Raw genomic sequence first — 23,921 nt, 5'->3', positions numbered from 1 at the left:
AATAAAAGAAATAAGATAGAAGGAGGGAGGGTATGGGATAACCTAAAGCTAATTTCCTAACTAATACCCCAGGATCTAATAGCTCTTCACAGAGATTTCTTTAGAGTGATTTTTCCCTACTCTAACGCTCCTCACTACCTAAATTCCCCAGTTCTTGGCTAAACTGAACTAATCCCCACCTTAGCTGGCTTTAAGGAATGGGTCTGTGTAAGCCTGATGGGGCCCAGGGAAGGTCCTAGATCCAAAAAGTACCCACGCCTGGTCTCATAATCAGATGCCAGATTGTTCAGGATCACCAGGAACTGCAGATCAGCAAAGCAAGCAGGGAAGGGCAGCAGAGCAGCTGGACAGCAAGACAGGATAGGGAATTCAGGGCAGTAGAGGGTAGTATCAACCACTAAGGAAAAGCAACCAGTCTCTCCAGGTCAAACCAGAGCAAGACCCCTAAATTTCTATTAACTGTATCTCCTTTACTTTCCCATTCTAGAATTCTCGTCCTATTAATCTCATGCCTCTGCCAACTTGCTCTAATCCTCTCTTCCTCATAATATCACAAAGCAAATACCTAAAATATCTTTGGGTTTAAATTATGTAAGGAACTCCTTTTATTAAATTTGTTGACATGTGAACCCAGTTCTTCCTGTTTCCAAGGTCATTATTCTATCCTTTATACCATGATTATTATGCCTAGACAAGAAGTATTACTCATTTAGAGAAAAAAAAAGATTATAAACTAATATAGTCAAGGGAAACTTCTAGGGAACATAGGATTTAAATACTACTTTGAGGGGTAGTTAAGTTGTAAACAGGTAGAGTGGAAAGTGTATAACATTTTATATGGCAGGAGTAGCATCTATAAATTGAAGATATTAATACTTTTATTACCTACCTTACTGGGATGTTGTGACATACATATTTTTTTGATACTCAAGGCACTACAAAAATGTGAAGTAATCTAGTTAATTATTTGTAATAATAATATGAGGAAAGATATGAAGAAAGTAATAGATGTATTCTGGGGCAGTGAGTAAATTAATCTGGTTAGAGAATAGGGTCTGTAAAGGGAAGAGTGGGAGATAAAATTGGAATGGTAGATTAGAACCAGATCATGAAGTTTCTTGTATTCCATTTTAAGGAATATGAAATTTATTCAATGAGGAGCCAATAGAAATTGGTTTTGTTTGAGTGACTTGATGAATTTCGATCAGGAATTAATTTGTAAAATAATCAGAAAACCACATTATAGGTAGTGTGGGAAGTGAATGAAAGGTTGTAGAAAAACATTTTTGTATGCTTCCAGTTGGTAAACACCGAAAGGACTTACTTTATAAGGGAAATTGGTCTCAAATAGGGGAAAAGAAATAACAAAAATGATAAGCAAGGGTAATGGAAGAGTCAAGAAACCGACAAGGGAGAGCTAGACAGCAACAACTAGTGAACAAGTCTCTACTGCCAGGCATATAAAGCAGATTGCTTAATAAGAGTTGATAGCCTTTACAATCTGTAATAAAATCCATATTTTTCTAATACTTTGTTTTCAAACTGCACTTATCTTACAGTACCTACTCTCATTTTTCCTTTAAAAAAGTTAAGAAACTTTATCATGGTTCTGGTCTCAAGGAAAATAAAAAGCCTTTTCCTATAAAGAGGGTTAGTTTCTCTTTTTTCCCTTCCCTCTTGCTGTTTTTTTTTTTTAAGAATACCCTGGAATCAACAGAGTACAATTTTCCTCCCAGTAATAAAGAACTTTTATCAAAGCTTTCAGGAAAAAAAATTATGATCAAGTAAACATCTTTATCCCCAATTTTGTAAAGGACTTAGTGAGTTGCCAAAGGTTGTTATAAGTTAAGTATCAGAACATGGAGTGAAAATAAAGATAAGGTGACTTGCCCTTTGTTATGCTGGACCTGGTTCATTTTCTCTTATAGAAGGAGTTTAAGAGATTTAGGCTTGTGCTTTTCAAGGAAAAGTCCATCTGAAAGTCAATACTTCTACTGTGATAGGAATATTGTAGTACTAACCATGATTTGTGGGTAAATGAAGACAAATCTTTTTTCAGAACCATGGGAATGGGCAAAACATATCTGCTAGTCTAGAGACATGATATAGTATATCAGCTTTCAGCCATAAAATGTCAGTCACACCATAGACTCCCACTCCCCAACTCTCTCATTCAGTGCAAGGAAATATAGCTGTGATCTCAGAAAGGCATGCAGAAATATTCCAAAATATTTTAACATACGGAATGGGATCTTCATGCTGCCTCTTTCAAGTCAAAGCCCCTGCTCTCTACTCAGCAGACTCCTGTTTTTTTGGATCATCTTATTCCTACATCTCAAGGTAAAGCATATCCTAGGTTAATGAATGAGAATGTTAATCACATCAATACACTTACCTACACAGTGGTTGCTCTGCTGTTGGCTCTTGGAGAGTAAATATTTATACTTAAGTATATCTCTTCTATTCCTTTTGGTCCTGTACAAACCTAGAAACAAAAAAATCTCCTTTTAGAGCAGTAGCTAACAGCTGTTTTTTGTTTGTTTGTTTTTTAGTAGACCAGGATAGATGAAGTTCATTTACATCATTGAGAATGCAATTGGCTCATTAACCAGGGATTAGAAAAGTTAGTTTGAGTTCTCCTAAAACTTTCCACTCCAAGATATTCAGTATTTGATGTGGGATCGATTTGGGGACTTTCTCATACCTTTATCTCTTTTCCATCTCTAAGTGAAAACAAAACAAAACAGAATGGTCCTTACCCTCACTGAAGGTTCCTGAAAATATAAAACTCATAACATTTCATGTTACTTTATCTTATTAGATTTGACCCTGATTTTACTGACCCACCCAATTTAACAAAATCTGCTGATCAAATAATCACGTCCTTATTTCCTTTGTGTGAAACAGTGATAAAAATATTAAATAGTACAGGGTCAAGCACATATCCCTGAAAGTCTCTCTAAGAGATCTCATTCCAAATTTACATTAAAAATAGACTATTCTTTGAGTTTCATTCAACCAATTCCTAACCAGTTTAGTATTATATAATCTAGTCACAGAATGAGTAGTCATCCTTCCTTCCTTCCTTCCTTCCTTCCCTCCCTTCCTTCTCCCTCCCTCTCAACTTCCCTCCCTCCCTCCCTCTCTCTCCTTACTTCTCTCTCTCTCTCTCTCTCTCTCTCTCTCTCTCTCTCTCTCTCTCTCTCTCTCTCTCTCTCTCACCCTCTCTCTCTCTCTCTCTCTCTCTTTTGTCCATAGCCCCTATATAAAATCCATGTCAAGAACTGTTTTCTGTATGAGCTAAGAGATAGTCAGTGCTAAATCAAGTTTGTTTCTGCCTCTGCTTTCAAGACTATAACATTTTCTAAAATTCTTCGCAAAGACATATAGGTTATTTATAAGAACATTTCCCTTGTCTAAAAATCTTTTTACTCTGTCAAAAAAAGAAAATCAAATTAATCTGGCACTCTTTTTTTTTTTGGATGGTTATTTTTTTTTTTGGTCATTTTGGTTTCTGTTTCTCAATACATATTAACCATTCTTTTACTATAGACTTTTTCCAGAAATTGAAGTTAAGGTTACTGGTCAGGAGTTCAGAAGATTCTATTCCCTTCTCTTTTAACTAAGGCATGAACAATGTATCCATTTCTTATCCTGTAGAACTTTTTTAATTTACAAGAAAATGCTATAGTAATCACACTGGCCAGTATTTTTTAGTATTCTAGGACATAGTTCATCTGGGCCAGTGACTTAACTCATCTGGAACAAACATATCTATCTCCTTCCTTACTCATCTTAGATACTAACTTTTTATTAGCTATTTTTATTATGTTCTTTCAGGTTTATGGGTAATTCTAAATAGGAAAAATTGAAATAAAATATCAGTTTCATTTAACCTGGGCCTCTTTTAGTCCTCCTTTTGGCAATTTGCCAAAAAGGATCTTTTTGTATATGTAGCAGTATGAGGACTGCTTATTTTATCTTTCCATTTAAGTTTAATTATAACTACCCTTACCTTCCAAATTCAGTTGATTCTGAGCTTTAGTCCTTTTGGCAGGACTTTTAAAGGATTATTCCCCTATTCTGTATTTATCCCCCATTAATTGCTTATGTTTCTATCTTCTATAACATAGGATTATAGGATCACAGATTTAGATCTAGAATGAAATATAAAAGTATTTGAGTAAAATTCTATCATTTTAGAGATGTAGAAACTGAATCTCAGGAAGGTTAAACAACTTGCCTATGGTCCCAGAACTCTATAAGAGGCAAAGTTTGAACCCAGGTCTTTACTCCAAAGTAAGCACTTTTCCAATAATGCTTTGTTCTTCTTGATTTGAAATGTTCCTTTTATATTCACATTGATCTCTGAAAGAAAGAATTTCTTTTTACTTCTCATCAGAATTATTTCTCCTGATATTTTTGAAATTTCACTCTTCAATGTTTCCAAGATTTCCCAGACTGACTCCCCTCTATGAATCTTGGGCCATAGGATAGATACTATTTCTCTACTATATAGACTCATAAATCTCTTCTCCTAAAATTTAGAATGCATACAGGATTATACTTAGCTTTCTCTTTCTTTTTATTACAAATTTCAAGATGGAATATGCCTTTACTCCTGAAGTTTTCATTTTTTCCACCCTGGCCACTGTAATATTTAAAATTAATATGCCATAACTCCAAGTGTTATATTTTATAAAGTTTATTAATAATTAATTGAAGTAGAAAGAAAATAAACTAAAAGAAATAGAAGTTCAAACCTAATTATCTAATAAAAATAAACCCATATGAGTAATTTCTCCTGCCTGCCCAAAAAGCCCACTTCCAAAGTTCTGATCAGGAAAAAAGAGAGATAGGCGGGGCTAAACTTATTTCATCCCTTTGTTAACATGTAAAGTGAGAAAGAACATGGAATGCCGGGAGAGAGAATTTGGGGGAGCAGATTCTAGTTACACGCCACCAGTTTCTCATTGTTGGTAAAAACTGGCTGGTCTAGTTTCTTCACTTAAGTTATTTATAGTTCAAGAAAAAAAGCACCCTTGTTAGCAGAAAAAAGAAAAAGGAAAAGCAAAAATTCTTGGATGGTATAAACATTGAACAAGCAAATTGGTTATTGAATTAGTGAAAAACATTCTAACATAATTCATTAGCAAATAAATGAATTCATATTATAGAAAGATATATATCTGAGAAGAGGGAAAGAATTCTCTCTTCAAGTGGAGAAAGTTTGTTAAAGTGGTGCAGTATGAGTTCGGTTAAAAGGAGGAGATAAGTAAGCATCTAGGGCTTGTTATTGTTTGTTCTTCGTTTTCAGAGGACCTATGACATCATAGGGTGAAGTCTTGACTTGTGCATAAATTGTTTTTAAGTGAGGTAACGTTGCATAAAAGTCATCAACCTCATTCTTTTTTTCCAAAGTCGTCTTAGTCTTGTGGCAAGACAAGAGTCAGGATGATAGGTGATGGCCTGGGATGCAGAGGATGGCTTTGGTTTCCTTGACGTCTATCAAAATTCTAAGTATTTTACTTCACCTATTTTGATTGCTTCATGGTTCTGAGAATTAATTATTTTCATCCATCCTTTCCACTGGGGAATTCTTCACATGTATGGAGTCGACAATCCCCAAACTCATTGATGGGCTTGTGACCCACTGATTACCCTAAACCTGGTTTAGTCCATCTGCTGAGCTTGTTTTTCTGAGTGTGACCAATGATCAACTACAGCTTCTTGGAGCCACAGATGATAATTGAATGCCAGATGCTCACCAAATGTACATAAGCAGCCCTGAAAAGGGCATGGCAAGAGCTCAAAGCTAAGCTGTTAGTCTAGTCTTCCTTGAATTCTCATACATACTGAAATAGGTGAGTACGATGATTCAAAGATGTTTTATAGTTGTTGTTTATATATACTCAGACAGGAGCTTACAAGTCTCTGGGAGATGGCAACTGGAGACAAGGATGGACAGGATGTCAGGAATCTTTTAATAGCTGGAAACACAGGAACCTCCAGTTATCAGAAAAGGCAAGTTACCTCCTTCAGGCATAGACAAACAGACAACAGGAAGTGATCTCTCTGCTCTCCTGGCTGAACAGGAAAACCAGATCCTCAACAGTCTTTGGTCTTCAGTTTTATCCCTTCCCCACATTCTGGAACTGCTCTTTCAGTTCTGTGTGTGTGAGCAGACCCTCTTTTGCAAATCCATGCCTTTGCTTCTTCCTATTTGCAAAGTCTTTCTCTCTCTCTCAGTGCCTAGAAGAGTATGCAGCTGGCAGAAACTTTTACAGACCCTATCTTAAAACTAAGTCCATATATGACTATCAAGGATTCTTATAATGGATTGTTATCCCTGTTTATATTTGAGTTTGACAGTACTATTCTAGGTATCTTAAAGCTCCTATCCTAATTACAGAAGGAATATTTCCCAAATTTGTTTAAATTATGTAAAAGGGAAGAATAGGAGACAAAATTAGAAAGACAGGTTAGGAACAGATTGTGGAGGTTCTTGAACTCTAGTATAAGACATGTTTTATCCAAAAGAAGCAAAGGACTTAAAAATAGTTATCAACCTTGTTTCTAGTTCAAATTTAGAATCCACTAATGATTTTGCTGATAATTATGTCAAAATAGATAGAGAAAACAGTATTGTACTTAATTCTGGATTGCTATGGCAGTGCTAGTACCTGTGAGTAATTTGAATTAATATTTGTGTTGAATTATTATTAGTTGATGTCCAACAGACACTAAGCAAGATCATCTGGTAGGAGGAGGTAAAAATAAAAGAGGTACGACCCTTTTACCAATGAAGAACTCACAACTCAAAACCTAATGAAATTTTCAAATAGCAGAAAAGATGAACCTGTGATACCAAACTTCCAAAGTAGCACACTGAGCAAGAATGCCATGAATCCCTTTAGCCTTATGGTTCCCAAGAGTTGTTTATTTTCTTTGGAGGATGTGAGTTACTCTTTTGGTTCTAAACATTTCATAGCCTAGATTTTACATTATAACCCTCTCCTATTTTATGATTTATTAATAAGTAAAATCTATACTTCAGGAATCTCTGACACCTGCATAAACAACTAGATTCTGCTCCATATTTATAGAAGTAAGCTCAGAAATTTAGGTGTAGCAGCATAAGGACTGGTTATTTTATCTTTTCAGTTAAGTTTAATTATACCTACTCTTACCTTTCAAAATATTATTTATTGGCATCCTTGGGTACAATAGTGTTGCCTGAGTCAATATATCAAATAGTTGTATATCCTATTACTGTCCCTTTCTGATTTAGTTAGGGGCTTCCACATATTGTAATACCAAGTCAGGATAACAGGATGCAGTTCTCCTCCATTAGTAACGAGAGCAATTACTCAGAGAGTAGCACAGAGCATCTATACAACTTCAGTTTGGCTATTCAAATTAGAATTTTGCTATTATACGAGAGTAATCTGGACCCTCAAATGGATGATTATTTTAGTTGTCTGGTCTTTCATTTTTACTCTGACATATTGGGCTAGTTTCTCCAAGGATTTAAGTTACTCCATGGTGATATCTTGTGGCTTTGGGAAAATCCAATTATTTCAAGCCTGCAGCATCATGGTTTGCAAATTGGAACAACAGCCAATTTTTAAAATAACAAGAACAATAAAAATTCGCTAGTATAGTAATCTCCAAACTAGGAGTCCCCAAACCCTTGGTAGATTGTGACATCAGAGTAGAAGACTATTCCATGATTCCAGGGGAGTATGTAATCACCAGTTAGAAGATAGAAAATACCCCACTCTCATCACAACAGTATCAAGAAAAAATCGGTGTAATCTTCAATAAGCCAATAACCATTTATTAAAGGAATCTTTCCCTTATTAATGAATGGGACCTTAGATCTTCCTCATGATAAGAGTTTTCTTTTCTCTCTAGAGCACATATTTTTATAGCTTAAATTCCATTGATGGTCCAAATGGTATAGAAAAGATACTTTTCATTAATAACTATATAGTCTCATGGGTGGTCCCAAGGCAAAGAGTTGGTAGATATCCACCCAACCCTTAGCAATAGGTAGAAATTGAGCAACTGTCAAATGAGCAGAAACCCAATCAATGTTGGTTAATTGAGGGAAATAACAAAAGGTTGAAGGACTCCTAAAATAACTTGGGCACTTTCCAGTGGTGGTCACACAAGGGTCAAGATAAAGATCATCTCAGTTCATACCATGAGCAAGATGTACACTAATCACCGACTAAAGGGTCATGAGATATAAAACAGAATGCTTAAACGCCCCAGGATGGCTGAGGGAAAAATGTCAGAGAGCCAAAGTGTGGAAGTCTGGATGATACCCTTCCTCTTGTTGGTGTTTATATGTCAGGACATGTAGGTTTATTTAACCACAAAAATGTTCTCTAACTAGGACATTTTTGTGGTTAAATAAATGTATTCATGACTCTTAGTATATACTCTTAAATCTGCTTCCTATAGTCTTAAAAAGTCTTATGTAAGAAAGAATCTTTTTTGCCTGATTTGAGTGATTAAATGTAATTGGCCATATATGAATATGATTATATTGAATGACATTAGGTAACCACACTAGATTGGATAATACTGATTGGAAATAACCTGGGGATAGAGAATAAGAAACTATGGATAGATCAGGGATCACTAAATACATCAATAGATAAATTATTTTTCACAATAGCCAAGTGTTGTGCTAGACGTTTTATAATTATTAACTTTTTTTGAATCTCACAAAACCCTAAGGAGATAGATATTATTATGGTCCCCATTTTACAGATGAGGAAACTGAGGGAAAGAGAGGTTAAGTGACTTGCTGTAGACCACACAACTAATAAAGGTCTGAAGCAAAAATTGAATTCAGCTTGTCCTGATTAGCAGTCTATCAGTATACCATCTATTTGCCACAGTTGTGGGGTTTCCCTCCAACAACTACACATACCACCAATTATTTCAATAATTAGCTACTTTGCCCTTCCTCCAAGTATTGTTCAAACTTGGGCTTCCTTTTGTATTATATCTTATGTCTGCCCTTCAGGTAAGGTTATAAATTAACCTTGGCTCAGGCATATACAACAGCTATTATTCAGATGTCTTTGGGGAAATTCCGCTAGCTCTAAGCACACCCAAATGACATTGTGGTTTGAGCAGGTGCCCCTCAGAGTGAGGACTCTATACTCTAAAATGGATGGCTGTGTAATAGCCTTGATCTGTCTCTCTTTTTGGTTTTTGGTGAGAAAGTAGGAGTCACACATACCAGGAGCAATGTATCTTTTATATAACTACCAAGGCTCTCAAGCTAGGTATCAGCTCTCATTTGCTATTCCCCCTTCCCCTATGAATCCCAAAGGTGCCAACTCATAATTTATTTATTATAGAATTTCACATGAGTACCCTTCCTTCCAGTCATATAGCAGCCATCTTAGTTCAGGTTCTCATCAACTATTTCTATATGGTTGTAATAGTCTCCTAATGGGTATCCTTGCCTTAAATCTTCCTAGAAGCCAAGTGATTTTCTTTTTTTTTTTTCCATTTGAATGAATTTATTTAGTCAATTTAGAACATTATTCCTTGGTTACAATAATCACATTGTTTCCCTCCCTTCCCTCTACGCACTCTTCCCGCAGCCAACAAGCAATTTCATTGGGTATTACATGTGTCCTTGATCAGAACCCATTTCCATGTTGTTGTTTGCACTAGAATGTTCATTTAGAGTCTACATCCCCAACCATATCCCCTTGACTCATGTATTCAAACAGTTGTTTTTCTTCCTGGTTTTTACTCCCACTGTGTTTCCTCTGAATGAGGACAGTGTTTTTTAGTTTTTGTTTTTGTTTTTGCCACCACAAAGACTGCAGCTATGAATATTCTTATACATGTCTTTTTCCTTATTATCTCTTTGGGGTACAAACCCAGCAATTCTATGGCTGGATCAAAGGGCAGACAGTCTTTTATCGCCCTTTGGACATAGTTCAAAATTGCCCTTCAGAAAGGTTGGATCAATTCACAACTCCACCAGCAATGCATTAATGTCCTAACTTTGCCACATCCCCTCCAGCATTCATTACTTTCCTTTGCTGTCATGTTAGCCAATCTGCTAGGTGTGAGATGATACCTCAGAGTGATTTTGATTTACATTTCTCTAATTATAAGAGATGTAGAACACTTTTTCATGTGCTTATTAATAGTTTTGATTTCTTTAACTAAAAATTGCCTATTCATGACCCTTGCCCATTAACAATTGGGGAATGGCTTGATTGTTTGTACAATTGGTTTAACTCTTTATAAATTTGAGTAATTAGACCTTTGTCAGATGTTTTTGTAATGAAGATTGTTTCCCAATTTGTTGCTTCCCTTCTAATTTTGGATGCATTAGTTTTGTTTTTACAAAACCTTTTTAATTGGATGTAATCAAAATTATTGATTTTACATTTTGTGATTTTTTTTCTAGCCCTTGCTTCATTTTAAAGTCTTTCCTTTCCCAAAGATCTGAGAAGTATACAATTCTGTGTTCACCTAATTTGCTTATAATTTCCTTCTTTATATTCCGGTCATTCACCCATTCTGAGTTTATCTTTTGTAGGGTGTGAGATGTTGATCCAAAGCTAATCTCTCCCATACTGTCTTCCTTTCCCAGCAGTTTTTATCAAAGAGTGGGTTTTGGTCCCCAAAACTGGTATCTTTGGGTTTATCATAGACTGTCCTGCTGAAGTCATTTACTCCAAGTCTATTCCACTGATCCTCCTTTCTGTCTCTTAGCCAATAACAAATTGTTTTGATAACCATTGATTTATAGTATAGTTTGAGATCTGGGACTGCAAGGCCACCTTCCTTTGCATATTGTTTCATTATTTCCCTGTATATCCTTGATCTTTTGTTCTTCCAAATGAACTTTGTTATGTTTTTTTCTAATTCCGTAAAGTAGTTTTTTAGTACTTCAATGGGTATGGCACTAAATAAGTAAATTAATTTGTGTAGGATTGTCATTTTTATTATGTTAGCTCATCCCACCCATGAACAATCAATGTTTTTCCAATTGTTTAGATCTAGTTTTAACTGTGTGGAGAGTGTTTTGTAGTTGTGTTCATATAGTTCCTGTGTTTGTCTCGGGAGATAGATTCCCAAGTATTTTATATTGTCTAGGGGGAATTCAAATGGATTTTTTTTCTAATTCTTGCTGCTCAGATGGATGGGAGATATATAGAAATGCTGATGACTTATGGAGTTTTATTTTGTATCCTGCAACTTTGCTAATGTTGTTGATTATTTTGATTAGCTTTTTGGTTGATTCTCTAGGATTCTTTAAGTAGACCATCATATCTTCCACAAAGAGTGATAGCTTGGTCTCTTCATTGCCAGTGTTAATACCTTCAATTTCTTTTCTCTACTACAATGTTAAATAATAGGGGTGATAATGGGCATCCTTGTTTCACTCCTCATCTTACTGGGAAGGCTTTGAGTTTATCCCCATTGCAGATGATGTTTGCTGATGGTTTCAGATATATACTGTTTATTATTTTTAGGAAAGGCCCTTCTATTCCTATACTTTCTAGTGTTTTCAATAGGAATGGGTGTTGTATTTTATCAAAGGCTTTTTCTGCATCTATTGAGATAATCATGTGATTTTTGTCAGTTTACTTGTTAATACCGTCAATTATGCAAATAGTTTTCCTAATGTTGAACCATCCTTGCATTCCTGGTATGAATCCTACCTGGTCATAGTGAATAACCCTTGTGATGACTTGCTGGAGTCTTTTTGCTAGTATCCTATTTAAGACTTTTTAATCTATATTCATTAGGGAGATTGGTCTACAGTTTTCTTTCTCTGTTTTTGACCTGCCTGGCTTTGGAATCAGTACCATGTTTGTGTCATAAAAGGAATTTGGTAGAACTCCTTGGCTTATTCTGTCAAATAGTTTGTATAATATTGGGATAAGTTGTTCTTTGAATTTTTGATAGAATTCATTTGTGAATCCATCTGGACCTGGGGATTTTTTCTTAGGGAGTTCTTTGAAGCCTTATTCAATTTCTTTTTCTGATATGGGGTTGTTTAGGTAATTTATTTCTTCTTCTGTTAGTCTAGGCAATTTATATTTTTGTAAGTATTCATCCATATCACCTAGATTGCCATATTTGCTGCCATATAATTGGGCATAGCAGTTTTTAATGATTGCCTTAATTTCCTCTTCATTAGAGGTGAGGTCTCCCTTTTCATCTTGGATACTGTCAATTTGTTTTTTTCTTTCCTTTTTTTAATTAGACTGACTAGTACTTTGTCTATTTTATTTGTTTTTTCAAACTACTAGCTTCTAGTCTTATTTATTAAATCAATAGTTCTTTGACTTTCAATTTTATTACATTCTCCTTTGATTTTTAGGATTGAGGATTTTTAATTTGTTAGCTTCCAAGTTTTTTAATTTTCATGCCCAATTAATTGACCTCTACCCTTCTTAATTTGTTAATATTTTATCTTATATATATAATATCTTAATTTGTTAATAATGAACTCAAGGATATAAATTTGCCCCTGAGTACTGCTTTGGCTGCATCCCATAGGTTTTGAAAAGATGTCTCATCATTGTCATTTTCTTCAATGAAGTTATTAATTGTTTCTAAGATTTGTTCTTTAACTAACCAGTTTTGGAGAATTGTATTATTTAATTTCCAATTAATTTTCGATTTACCTCTCCATGTACCCTTATTAATTATTATTTTCATTGCATTATGATCTGAGAATGTTACATTCATTATTTCTGTCTTTTGCAATTGTTTGCAATGCTTTTATGCCCTAATACATGGTCAATTTTTGTGAATGTACATGTGCTGCTCCAAAGAAGGCATATTCCTTTTTGTCCCTATTTATTTTTCTCCACATGTCTACTAACTCTAATTTTTCTAAGCTTTCATTCACTTCTCTTACCTCTTTCTTATTTATTTTTTGGTTTGATTTATCTAGTTCGGATAGAGAAAGGGTCAGGTCTCCCTCTAGTAAAGTTTTTCTATCTATTTCATCCTTGAGCTCCTCTATTTTCTCCTTTAGAAATTTTGATGCTATGCCATTTGGTGCATACATGTTGAGTACAGATATTTCCTCATTGTCTATACTGCCTTTTATCAGGATGTAATTACCTTCCCTATCTCTTTTAACTAGATTTATTTTTACTTTGGATTTTTCAGATATCATGATTGTGACTGCTGCCTTCTTTTTATCAGTTGATGCCCAGTTGATGGTTCCATCCTCTTACTTTCACCCTATGTGAATCTATCTTCCTCATGTGTGTTTCTTGTAAACAGCATATGGTAGGGTTATGGATTCTAATCCACTCTGCTATTTTCTTGTGTTTTATGGGTGAGTTAATTTCATTCACATTCAGAGTTATGATTACTAGCTGTGTATTTCCCTGCATTTTGATTTCTACTCCTGGTCCTGCCTTTTCTTCTTTCACTATTTCCTTATACACCAAACTTTGTTTATAATCAGTCCCCCTAGTTCCCACCCTTGTTTTACTTCTCTTTCTACCCCATTCCCTTCTTATTCCCCCCCTTATTTTGCCTGTAATCTTTCTAACATCCCCCCCCCCACCGTCTCCCTCCCTTGTACTGCTTCCCTCCCCACCAGGCCATTTGTTATCCTTCTACTCCCCTATAGGGTAGAAATCTATCCTCTACTCCAATGGATTGGATTGTTCTTCCCTCTTTGGGTCAGTTTCAAAGCATGTAAGAGTTGAGTATTTCCTATCTCCAACCTCTTTACCATTCCAATGTATTGATCTTCTCCCCCCTCCCACCATGAGCTTCTTTGTGACATATAAATTTACCCCCCATTTGTTTCTTTTCCCATTTCTTTTAGTATTAACCTCTTTTTTTTAGCTCTAGTTATATACACACACACACACACACACACGTATATGTATTTAGTATAGTAGTAGTCTCTCGGTAACCAAGGATGACGATTGTCTTTGTGCATTTTCAGCTATGATAGATGAGTGTTGTGGTGTGCACAAAGAAACTCGTGCGTGAAGGAGATTTAAGTGGAAAAGTCAATGCACAGAGACAGCCCCACTCTCTCGGTGTTGGAAGCCTGGGTCCAGTGGCATGAAAAGTCATTACACCTGGAGACTTCCTCATATGCATTGGATGGCCGTATTGTCTTTTGTGCTCCAAACACGCCTTAAGCACTCCACAGTACAGTGCTTTGCTGCATTGCCATCTCAGCTGTTGAACCTTCTTATTGGTTTCTTCCATCTCTTCAGCCGAAGCAGTCTTCAAATGCTGGGTGTGCAAGGCCCTGGTTCACCAGGGGTCTATGAACCAATGGCTACCCTCATAAGGTTTAGCCAGCCTGTCAAAGCTGTTGCCCGGGGTATGGCCGCTGCCGCATGCTAGCAGCTACTGGGAGCCACAAGTGAGAGCTGGGTGTCAGGTGAGGGTCAGATGCTGGAGAGCTACCCTAAGAGGGCACAACAAGCCCTCCATATCAGAGATACTACCCCTCCCTATTATGCATACATATACCTATATACCTATTTTTGCCTTGTCCTTTCATCCTATATAGTTTTGTCACTGTTCCCTCTAAGTGTAATTCTTCTACCTGCCCAGGTGATTGAAACAGTTTTTAAGAGTTACCAATGACTTCTTTTCTAATAGGGATACATATCATTTTAACTTATTGAGTCTCTTAATTTTTTTTTGTTGTTTTATTTTGTTTTTCTTTTCCCCCTCTTTTTTAATTACCTTTTGATGATTCTCTTGTGTTCTGTGCTTGGACATCAAATTTTCTGTTCAGGTCTGGTCTTTTCTTTACGAGTTCTTTGAATTCTTCTATTTTGTTGAATGACCATATTTTCCCCTATAAGAATATAGTCAGTTTTGCAGGGTAGTTGATTCTTGGTTGTAGGCCTAGTTCCCTCACTTTCTGGAATATCATATTCCATGCCTTTTGGTCCTTCAGTGTGGATGCAGCTAGATCCTGTGTTATCCTCACTGTTGTTTCATGGTATCTGAATGACTTCTTCTTGGCAGCTTGTAATATCTTTTCTTTGGTCTGATAGTTTTTGAATTTGGCTATAACATTCCTGGGTGTTGTCAGTTGGGGATTAAAATATACAGGAGATGGTCTGTGGATTCTTTCAATCTCCACTTTTCCCTCTTGCAGTAGGATATCGGGGAAGTTTCCCTGAATAATTTCCTGTAGTATTATTATTATGTCCAGACTTTTTCTTTTGTTATGGTCTTCTGGTAGACCAATGATTCTTAAATTGTCTCTTGTCTAACGGTTTTCTAAATCATCTTTTTTGTGAATGAGATGCTTCATATTTTCCTTAATTTTTTCATTCTTTATGTTTTGTTTTATAGTCTCCTGCTGCCTGGTGAGGTCACTTAATTCCAGTTGTTGTATTCTGGTTCTTAAAGACTAGATTTCATCCGTGGCTTTTTGGTCATCCTTTTCCTTCTGCTCTGATTTTCTTTGAAGGTCATCTTTCATCCTCTTTACCTCGTCTTTCATCAACTTTGCCTCATTTTTCCAGCTGGTTGATTTTGGCTTTCAAAACACTATTTTCTCATTTTAGTTCAAGTGCCTCTGTTTCCAGATGACTTATCTTAATTTTTATGTTCTTTTCCCAATTGTCCTCAGCCTCTCTTAATTGTGTTTTGAGTTCTTCCACAACCTGCATCCAATTCACTGGGATTTCTGATTCATCGTTTGCTGATTTCTCCCCGTCTGTTCCGTTTGCTGGATAGAAGCTGTCTATTCTAGTTTCTTTTTTTCTTTTTCTGTTATTTGCTAATATTCACCCATTCTTTACTCCCCATATTTGTTTGTGCTTGTTCTCCTCTCATTTTTTTGGTTTTGGGAGCTGCTGTCAGTCTCCCCTCTTGGAGCTTTAACAGACGATCTTTTGGTGTAGTCTCTGGGGAAGGGTTGTTGGGGGTTTGAGCTTCTATGTCCTCTGGAGGCTTTTGATTGGATTAAAGTCCAGCAGTCAATAAGGATGGGTGTGGAACCTGGGCTTTCCTGAGTTCTGGAGAATTTTGATGGGATTAAGTTTAGCTTAGTTGGGCTGGGTGTGCTATGAGTCCAAAACCTCCTGGAAGTCTAGAGCAGATATGGAGGATCTCCACAGTTCTGGCCAGGCTGCCAGGTTTATGCTCCCTCTCTAGCTCCTTCCCTGCCATCTGTGTTGGATGCTCTGAACTTGGCACAGCCCTGCCTGCAAAGTATACCTTCCAGACCAGCACCTTTGCCCACCCAGAAGTACCTGCTGCCACTGGAGTCTCAGCGCTCTAGGTGGGAGGGAAGATGGGTCCTGGGACCTTCCTTCTGTCTTCCCCTTAAAACTGAGTGTTCTTGAATTCTTGCTTTTCAAGGGGAGTACCTTTTGAGTTGAGTCTAGCAGGAGGGTTCCTCGGCTCTGTCTTGTTGTTAGGTCTGATTTTCTGTCCCCTAGGAGCATTCAGTTTGTGATTGGTTAGGGTATTCAGAGGTCTGAACTTCTGCTCCTTCTAGGCCACCATCTTGACATTTTTTCCTCGCCAAGTGATTTTTAAAGCATATCTGAGTATATCACTACTTCTACATATTCTCTCTGTCTCTATCTCTGTCTCTCAGATTCCCTGAGTATAAGATGAAGTGTGAACTCCTCTATTGACATTTAAAACCCTTTACAACCTTGCCCATCAAGCCTTAGTATATATTACTTCCCTTCTTGAATTCCTTAGTCCAGCCAAAGTAGTTTTTTGCTGTTCAAAATACATATAAACACAGACACACACACAAACCAGATATGAATAAAATATTAATTTAATTAAGTTAATTAAGTTAAATTAATTTAACTATTAAGAAAAAACATATGAAGGAAGAGAAATAGCTTTATATTAATTTTCTGTTGAATTGAAAGCAGAGACAATTTATTTTTGCTTGTTTCTGAATTATAATTGGTGAATGAAGTACACAATACATGTTTACTGCTGAAAATTCATGTTCAAAGCCCATTATAACTTATTATTTTATTGCTTATTTTTCAATGAAAAATACTTAAAATGAAATTTTAAAATTTTAAAATTGGCTAGCCAGCCTGATCAAATTAATTGAATAATGAATTGCTAACAAATAGTTATTACTTATAGGTATGTACTTCTCCTAAGGTTTACAAACTATCAAAATAATTAATCATATTAAATCACATTGCTCTTACTAAAATTATTTTTATAAATATTATAGAGAAGACTAAAATTATTTCATATCATTAATGAATAAAATTAACAATTTAAAAATATTTCTCATCTATTTAAAAACTTTTAAAATATAATGTATATATAGTATATAGAATAGTGTATAAGGTATATGTATACATGTAGTCTATATTACATCATTAGAGTAATTGATTTACATAATAAAAATATTTAATTGCTTTAGAGAATATAAATTTAAAAAATTAATAGCTATTCATAATCAAAAAGTTTGTAGAGTGATTTTGAATAACTAAAGCTAAACTCTCTCTCACTTATGATTTGCCTTCCTCAATGTTAATACAAGGGATCCTTGTAGTCTAGATTTATACATTTTCCTCTAAATCTTTCAGGATCATCACTTTTCTATCTCTCCCAAAACCAGTATATTCTTTGAACCCCCATCTCCATCTTATAACTGCTTAAATATAACTATTTTCCCTCAGTATTATGCTAATCAGCTGATTGCAGTCCTTACGTTATTCCAAGGAGGCTAGAAAACTGGGAAGCCTCATATGAGTAAACATAAGGATATGCATAGGCCAGTCATTTGAGAAAACCAAACCAAATTTTCCTTAGATTCTGCAGAACTGGGAGCTTCTTTGTTCTTCTAATACCTGAACCCTAAACCACATCTTTTCATCTGCTTCCCAAATTCTATTTAAACAATGCTATGAATTTACACTTCTGATCTGGTTACCATCTCCTCCTTGTAATATTTATTGGGAAAGGAAATGGGAATTGGAAAAATGAGGGATAATGGGAGGTTTGTATTAGGGTATGGAGGAGAGAGGGGAGAGAGGGAATATTGCTTGGAGAGGCAAAGGAGGGAGATGCCCCCTGCTGAGAGGAAACAGCAGGGGTCCAATGAGGTGTGTTTGTCTTTGAATGACTGAAACTGAAGTTCAGCTCCCTCTATGACCAGAAATGATAGTCCACGTATCTGACTGCATATTCAAATAATATAAAGTTTAATAACTAGTTGGGATTGGAGTTTTTTTTTAGCTTCCGACCTGAGGCAAGGCCCCAGAGGCTGGCGGAGGGTTCTACCACTCCCTTCCACTCTACATCAGTCCAGTTTTGTCTTTTTTAGAATCTTAGCAGTAGACAGAAAGCAAACAAGAACAGGTCTAACTTTCAGAAGAGATTGGACTTGAATCTTCAGGCTGAACCAAGAAAGAGCATGGCATTCCAAACTGGCTGAACAGCTCCTTCCTCCTCCTCCAACACCTGGAAGCAAGTCCCACCATGGCAGGAAGGAAGGGCTAGTCACAAGACCCAACTGCCACACCCAGAAGGAAGGAAGTGCTAGTCACAAGACCCAACTGCCACTCCCAGTTGGGCCCTTCCCCCACAAACTGTCAGTCTTGTTTCCTTTCCACATCCTGCCCTGGTCCCTCTGCTTAACATTCTATGACATAGAATGCACGATTGACCTGCAGTTCTGGCTATGACCTACCCCTCCTCCCTGATTCATGAAACTTCTTGTGTGTAGTGAGGGACTCCGATTGCTAGTTCACTGAAGATTACCAACCCAGCTCTTTCCTTTGATAGGGAAAGGAAGAACATTCTGCGTTGGGGAAAATATAGCCAAAGTGTTCTCTACCAAATAATTCATTTCCTGACTATGGCAAAGTTCCCAGTAGTTGAGTATATCTATAGTATATGAAGCATCATCTTTGATTATGATTTTGATTTATATGCAAAAGTATGAAGATAAACAGGAATAACCTTTGGAAAAATTGTGAAGGTAGCAAAAATTTTCTTTAGGGAACAGAGCCTCTATTTTCTGTCCCATTTTTCCCCTTTTAGTATCCCATCCTAGAAATTTAGACATGCAGTGACCTCTTGATTTTTGTCCACTGAATATTAAAACGGAAAGAATTGGGCATCATCACTTCCATTTTGACTAAAATTCTATTGGGCTATTATTAATTATCTAATTTAATTGTATTTTAAAACTTTATCTCTAATCATGTAAAAAAAAGGTTTATGCCTTTTAACAAACACAGGCAGTTGTGGATATAGCACCCTAGAATCATAAAGACCTCAGTTCAAAGTGAAAATGAAAAGGACCTATTGGTGCAAAAATAGGTATCGCAGTCCTTTTTGTGTTAGCAAGGACTTGGAAATCGAGAGATTGTTCATCAATTTGGGAATGGGTACACAAGTTGTAGCATATGATTGTAATGGAATACTATTGTGCTATAAGAAATGATGAGCATGAAGATTTAGGGAAAAACGTGGAATAATGCAAACTGAAGTGAACAGAACAAGAAGAATTGAATAACAGCAATATTTTTGATGAACAATTTCAAATGACCAGTTACTCCCTTCAATATAATGATCCATGAAAATCTCAGAAATTCATGGTGAAAAATGCTCTCTGCTTTCAGGAAAAAAACCGATGGAGTCTAAATGCAAATGCAAATGTACTATATTTCACTTTTCTTCCTTCTTCTTCCTTCTCTTGTTCTTCTTTCCTCTTCTTTTTCTTTTTACTGTTGTTTTTTTTTTCTCATCCTTGTTCTTGTTCTTCTTTCTCTTCCAGAAAATGACCAATATAGAAAAGTACTTTCTGTTATTACACATGTAAAGTCAATATTGAATTGCTTACCATCTCAGAAGTGGGGGAAGAGTGGGAGGGGGGGAGAGGGGAAGGGAAAGAGAGTACCTGGAACTCAAAAATTTTAAAAATAAATAAATGTATAGAATTATAAAATGCAATATATATATATACACACACACACACACACACACACACACATATATACACACACACACACATATACATATATAAATATATTGAAAACCCAAATCTAAATCTGGTCTCAGACACTTACTAGTTGTGTGACCCTGGGCAAGTCACTTAACTCTGTTTGCTTCTGTTTCCTCATCTATACTGTGATCTGGAGGGGGAAATTGCAAACCTATTTTTGCCAAGAAAACCCCTCATAGGGTCATAAAGAGCCTGTCAACTAAAATGACTGAATAATAACAACATGTAATAGATAATAGGAACTTAGTACAATACGTTTTTTTGTGGGAAGTGGTAGAGATTTGACATCTTTTTGCCCCAGAAATAATATTATGGCTAGGATTTGTCTTGAAATTAATTTCTTTAATCATTTTGTAATGCCTATAGCAAAAAAAAATATTTGTACCAGTTAGGGAGTACCTGACCAAGAGCTTTCAATTGAACTAAGATTATCATTATGAAGCTATTATAAAAATAAATTCATCAAACTTTTATTAAGGACCTAATATGTGCCAAATATTTTTCTTGGAAATGATGAAACTGATTGCTCCTATTCTCAGTTTGCTCTTTAATGCCTTTAATAAGAGGGGAACATACTAACTCCAAGAAAACTCATTTTTAATAATATAATCTAGAATGCCTCCATGAATGAAGTCAATGTCATGGACCCACAATTTCAAGGCATCATCTTCTTTACTTTAAAAAAGAAATATGACAATATTTAGTTATCTTTATTCCTGTAGAAACTCTCCCATTCATTTCATTTAAGAAATCATTCATAGTAGATAAACAATTACATATACACATTCATCTATACCCAGAGAAATAATTTTCCTGGTCCCTGAACCTGAGAGCAGATATGTATGTGCTTTCTTACTGTCTTGCCATTCATCTTAAGTGTCTGTTCCTAATTAATTATTTTATCCATATTTCCTACTCTGAGAATCATTTCCATTCCTGGGGGTGGATGGATAGGATTAGTGAGTTAAAGCAAAATAGGAATTATAATTCTACCTACAGTTAGCTGTTATTACCATTGTTCTTTCTACTAAGAGTAAGGTCCTAACCCATTTTTTGTCTTCTTGTCTTCATAATAACTTTTTTAAAAAGAGGTAAAGATGTTTTGTTTTGCTTTTTAAACACTTGTATCAGTATATATCAGGAATAGGATATTTGAGCCTAGGATTTAGTCTTTCTGATACTAATGTTATAACTTCATTCCATTCTTTGGTACTCCTCTCCATAACATATCCCTGTTCACCACTCTTGTATATGTATTTCAATTAAGTTAGTTAATAACTATATTACAACTAAACTCTTTTCTATAGACACTGCATCCTTTTTCTTCTTAACTGGAGTTATTCATTTGAGTCATCAGAATTTCATTTTTGAGAGCATTTTTCTTTTTGTGTTAAAATCCTCTGTAACCTTTACGTCAGACACCATCTATCCATTCTTTCAACTGAGAAATTTAGTCTCCAGAAGTATAGTGTGTCTCTCAGGCTATTCCAAGCTCTCTCTTCATTACCATTCAGAAATTATATGTTGACATAGTCACTCCCTTTTATTATATAGCTCATCATTTCTCCTTCAGCAAATTTCTATTTATTTATTAAAAGCAAGACTATTACTTGCCTACATAAATTCCTCTACTATTAAAAGAATTGATGGGACTTGGTCATAAATCATATTAAATGCATTAAAGGTATAATAGAATTAAAAAGTGCTAAAGAGAATCTGCATGTTGATTTAGACAGGATTCGTATTCTTTCTATTTTACTTACTGACTTTGTGATCTGGTTTTTTATTTCATCATCAAAAAGAGTGCTTTTTTAAGTGGCTTAAATGACCCCTTATGATCCTAAATTCTATCATCTAATGTTTGCATGTAATTAATTTATTTTTGTTTGTTTTTAAATTGTCATATGATCTTATTTTTAACTTTTTTTAAGAATTAAAAAAATATTTAATTAATTGATTTAGAAGATTTTTGCAATGTTTACATGATTCATGGTGTTTCCCTCCCCTGTAGTCAATGAGTTCTTCCAATGGGTTTTACATATATCAGTGATCAAGACCTATTTCCATATTATTAATATTTGCATGGTGATTATGCAGATTTTACATCCCCAATCATGTCCCCATCAACCCATTTGATCAAGCAGTTTTTTTTTCTTCTGTGTTTCTACTCCCACAGTTCTTTCTGTGGATGCAGATAGTGTTCTTTATCACAAGTCCCTCATTGTCTTGGATCATTGCATTGCTGCTAGTAGAGGAGTCCATTACATTTGATTGTACCACAATGTATCAGTCTCTGTGTACAATTTTATCCTGGTTCTGCTCCTTTCAATCTACTTCATTCCTGGAGGTCATTCCAGTTCACATAGAATTCTTCCAGTTCATTTTTCCTTTTAGTACAATAATATTCCATCAAGAGCAGATATCACAATTTGTTCACCCATTTCCCAATTGAAGGGCATCCCCTCATTTTCCAATTTTTTTTTTGCCACCACAAAGAACACAACTATAAATATTTGTTCACAAGTCTTTTTCCTTATGATCTCTTTGGGGGTATAAACCCAACAGTGGTATGACTGAATAAAAAGTCTTACAGTCTTTTAGCACCCTTTGGTCCTAGTTCCAAATTGCCATCCAGAATGTTTGGATCAATTCACAACTCCACCAGCCATGAACTAATGCCCCAATTTTGCCACATCACCTCCAACATTTATTACCTTCCTTTGCTATCCTAATATTGAACCATAATTAATTCCTGGTATAAATCCTACCTGATTATAATGAATATCCCTCCTTATGACCTGTTGCAGTCTTTTTGCTAATATTTTATTTAAGATTTTTGCATCTAAGGAGATTCATCTGTAGTTTTCTTTCCCAGTTTTCGATTTGCCTGGCTTTGAAGTCATTGTCATATCTGTGTCACAAGAGGAATTTTGTACAACTCCTTCCTTGCTTATTTTGTCAAATAATTTTTGTAGTACTGGAATTAATTGTTTTTTAAATGTTTGATAGATTTCACTTGTGAATCCATCTGGCCCTGGGAATTTTTCTTAGGGCATTCTTTGATGGCTTGTTGAATTTCTTGTTCTGATATAGGATTATTTAAGCATGCTATTTCTTCTTCTGTTAATTTAGGCAATTTATATTTTTGCAAATATTCATCCATATCACCTAGTTTGCAATATTTATTGCCATATAATTGGGCAAAATAGTTTTTAATGATAGTCTTAATTTCCTCTTCATTAGAGTAAGATCTCTCTTCATCTTTGTTACTATTAATTTGGTATTCTTCTTTCCTTTTTTTATTACATTGATCAGTACTTTATCTCTTTTGTTCTTTCAAAGTACCAGACTTCTAGTCTTATTTATTAATTCAGTAGTTATTTTACCTTTGATTTGATTAATTTCTCCTTTAATTTTTAGGATCTCTAATTTAATTTCCATCTAGGGATTTTTATTTTGTTCACTTTCTAATTGTTTAATTTGCATGCCCAATTCATTGACCTCTGCCCTCTATAATTTGTTGATATGTACACTGAAGGATATAAATTTCCCCCTGAAGTGCTTTGGTTTCATTCCATAGATTTTGAAAAGATATTTCATCATTGTCATTCTCTTTAATAAAATATTAATTATTCCTATGATTTGTTCTTTAACCAATTTTGGAGTATCATATTATTTAATTTCCATTTATTTTTGGTTTGCCTCTCCATGTATTCTTAGTCATTGTTATTTTTATTGCATTTTGATCTGGAAAGGTTGCATTTATTATTTCTGCTCTTTTGCATTTTTTGCCATGTTTTTATACCTTAGTGTATGGTCAATTTTTGTGAATGCATTTTGTGCTGCTGAACAGAAGGTGTATTCATTTTTGTCCCTATTTATTTTCCCCCACATATTGATTAACTCT

Source organism: Monodelphis domestica, chromosome 8 (genome assembly GCF_027887165.1).
Source record: "Monodelphis domestica isolate mMonDom1 chromosome 8, mMonDom1.pri, whole genome shotgun sequence".
In the NCBI taxonomy this organism is placed as follows: Eukaryota; Metazoa; Chordata; class Mammalia; order Didelphimorphia; family Didelphidae; genus Monodelphis; species Monodelphis domestica.
This window is presented reverse-complemented; position numbering follows the sequence as displayed.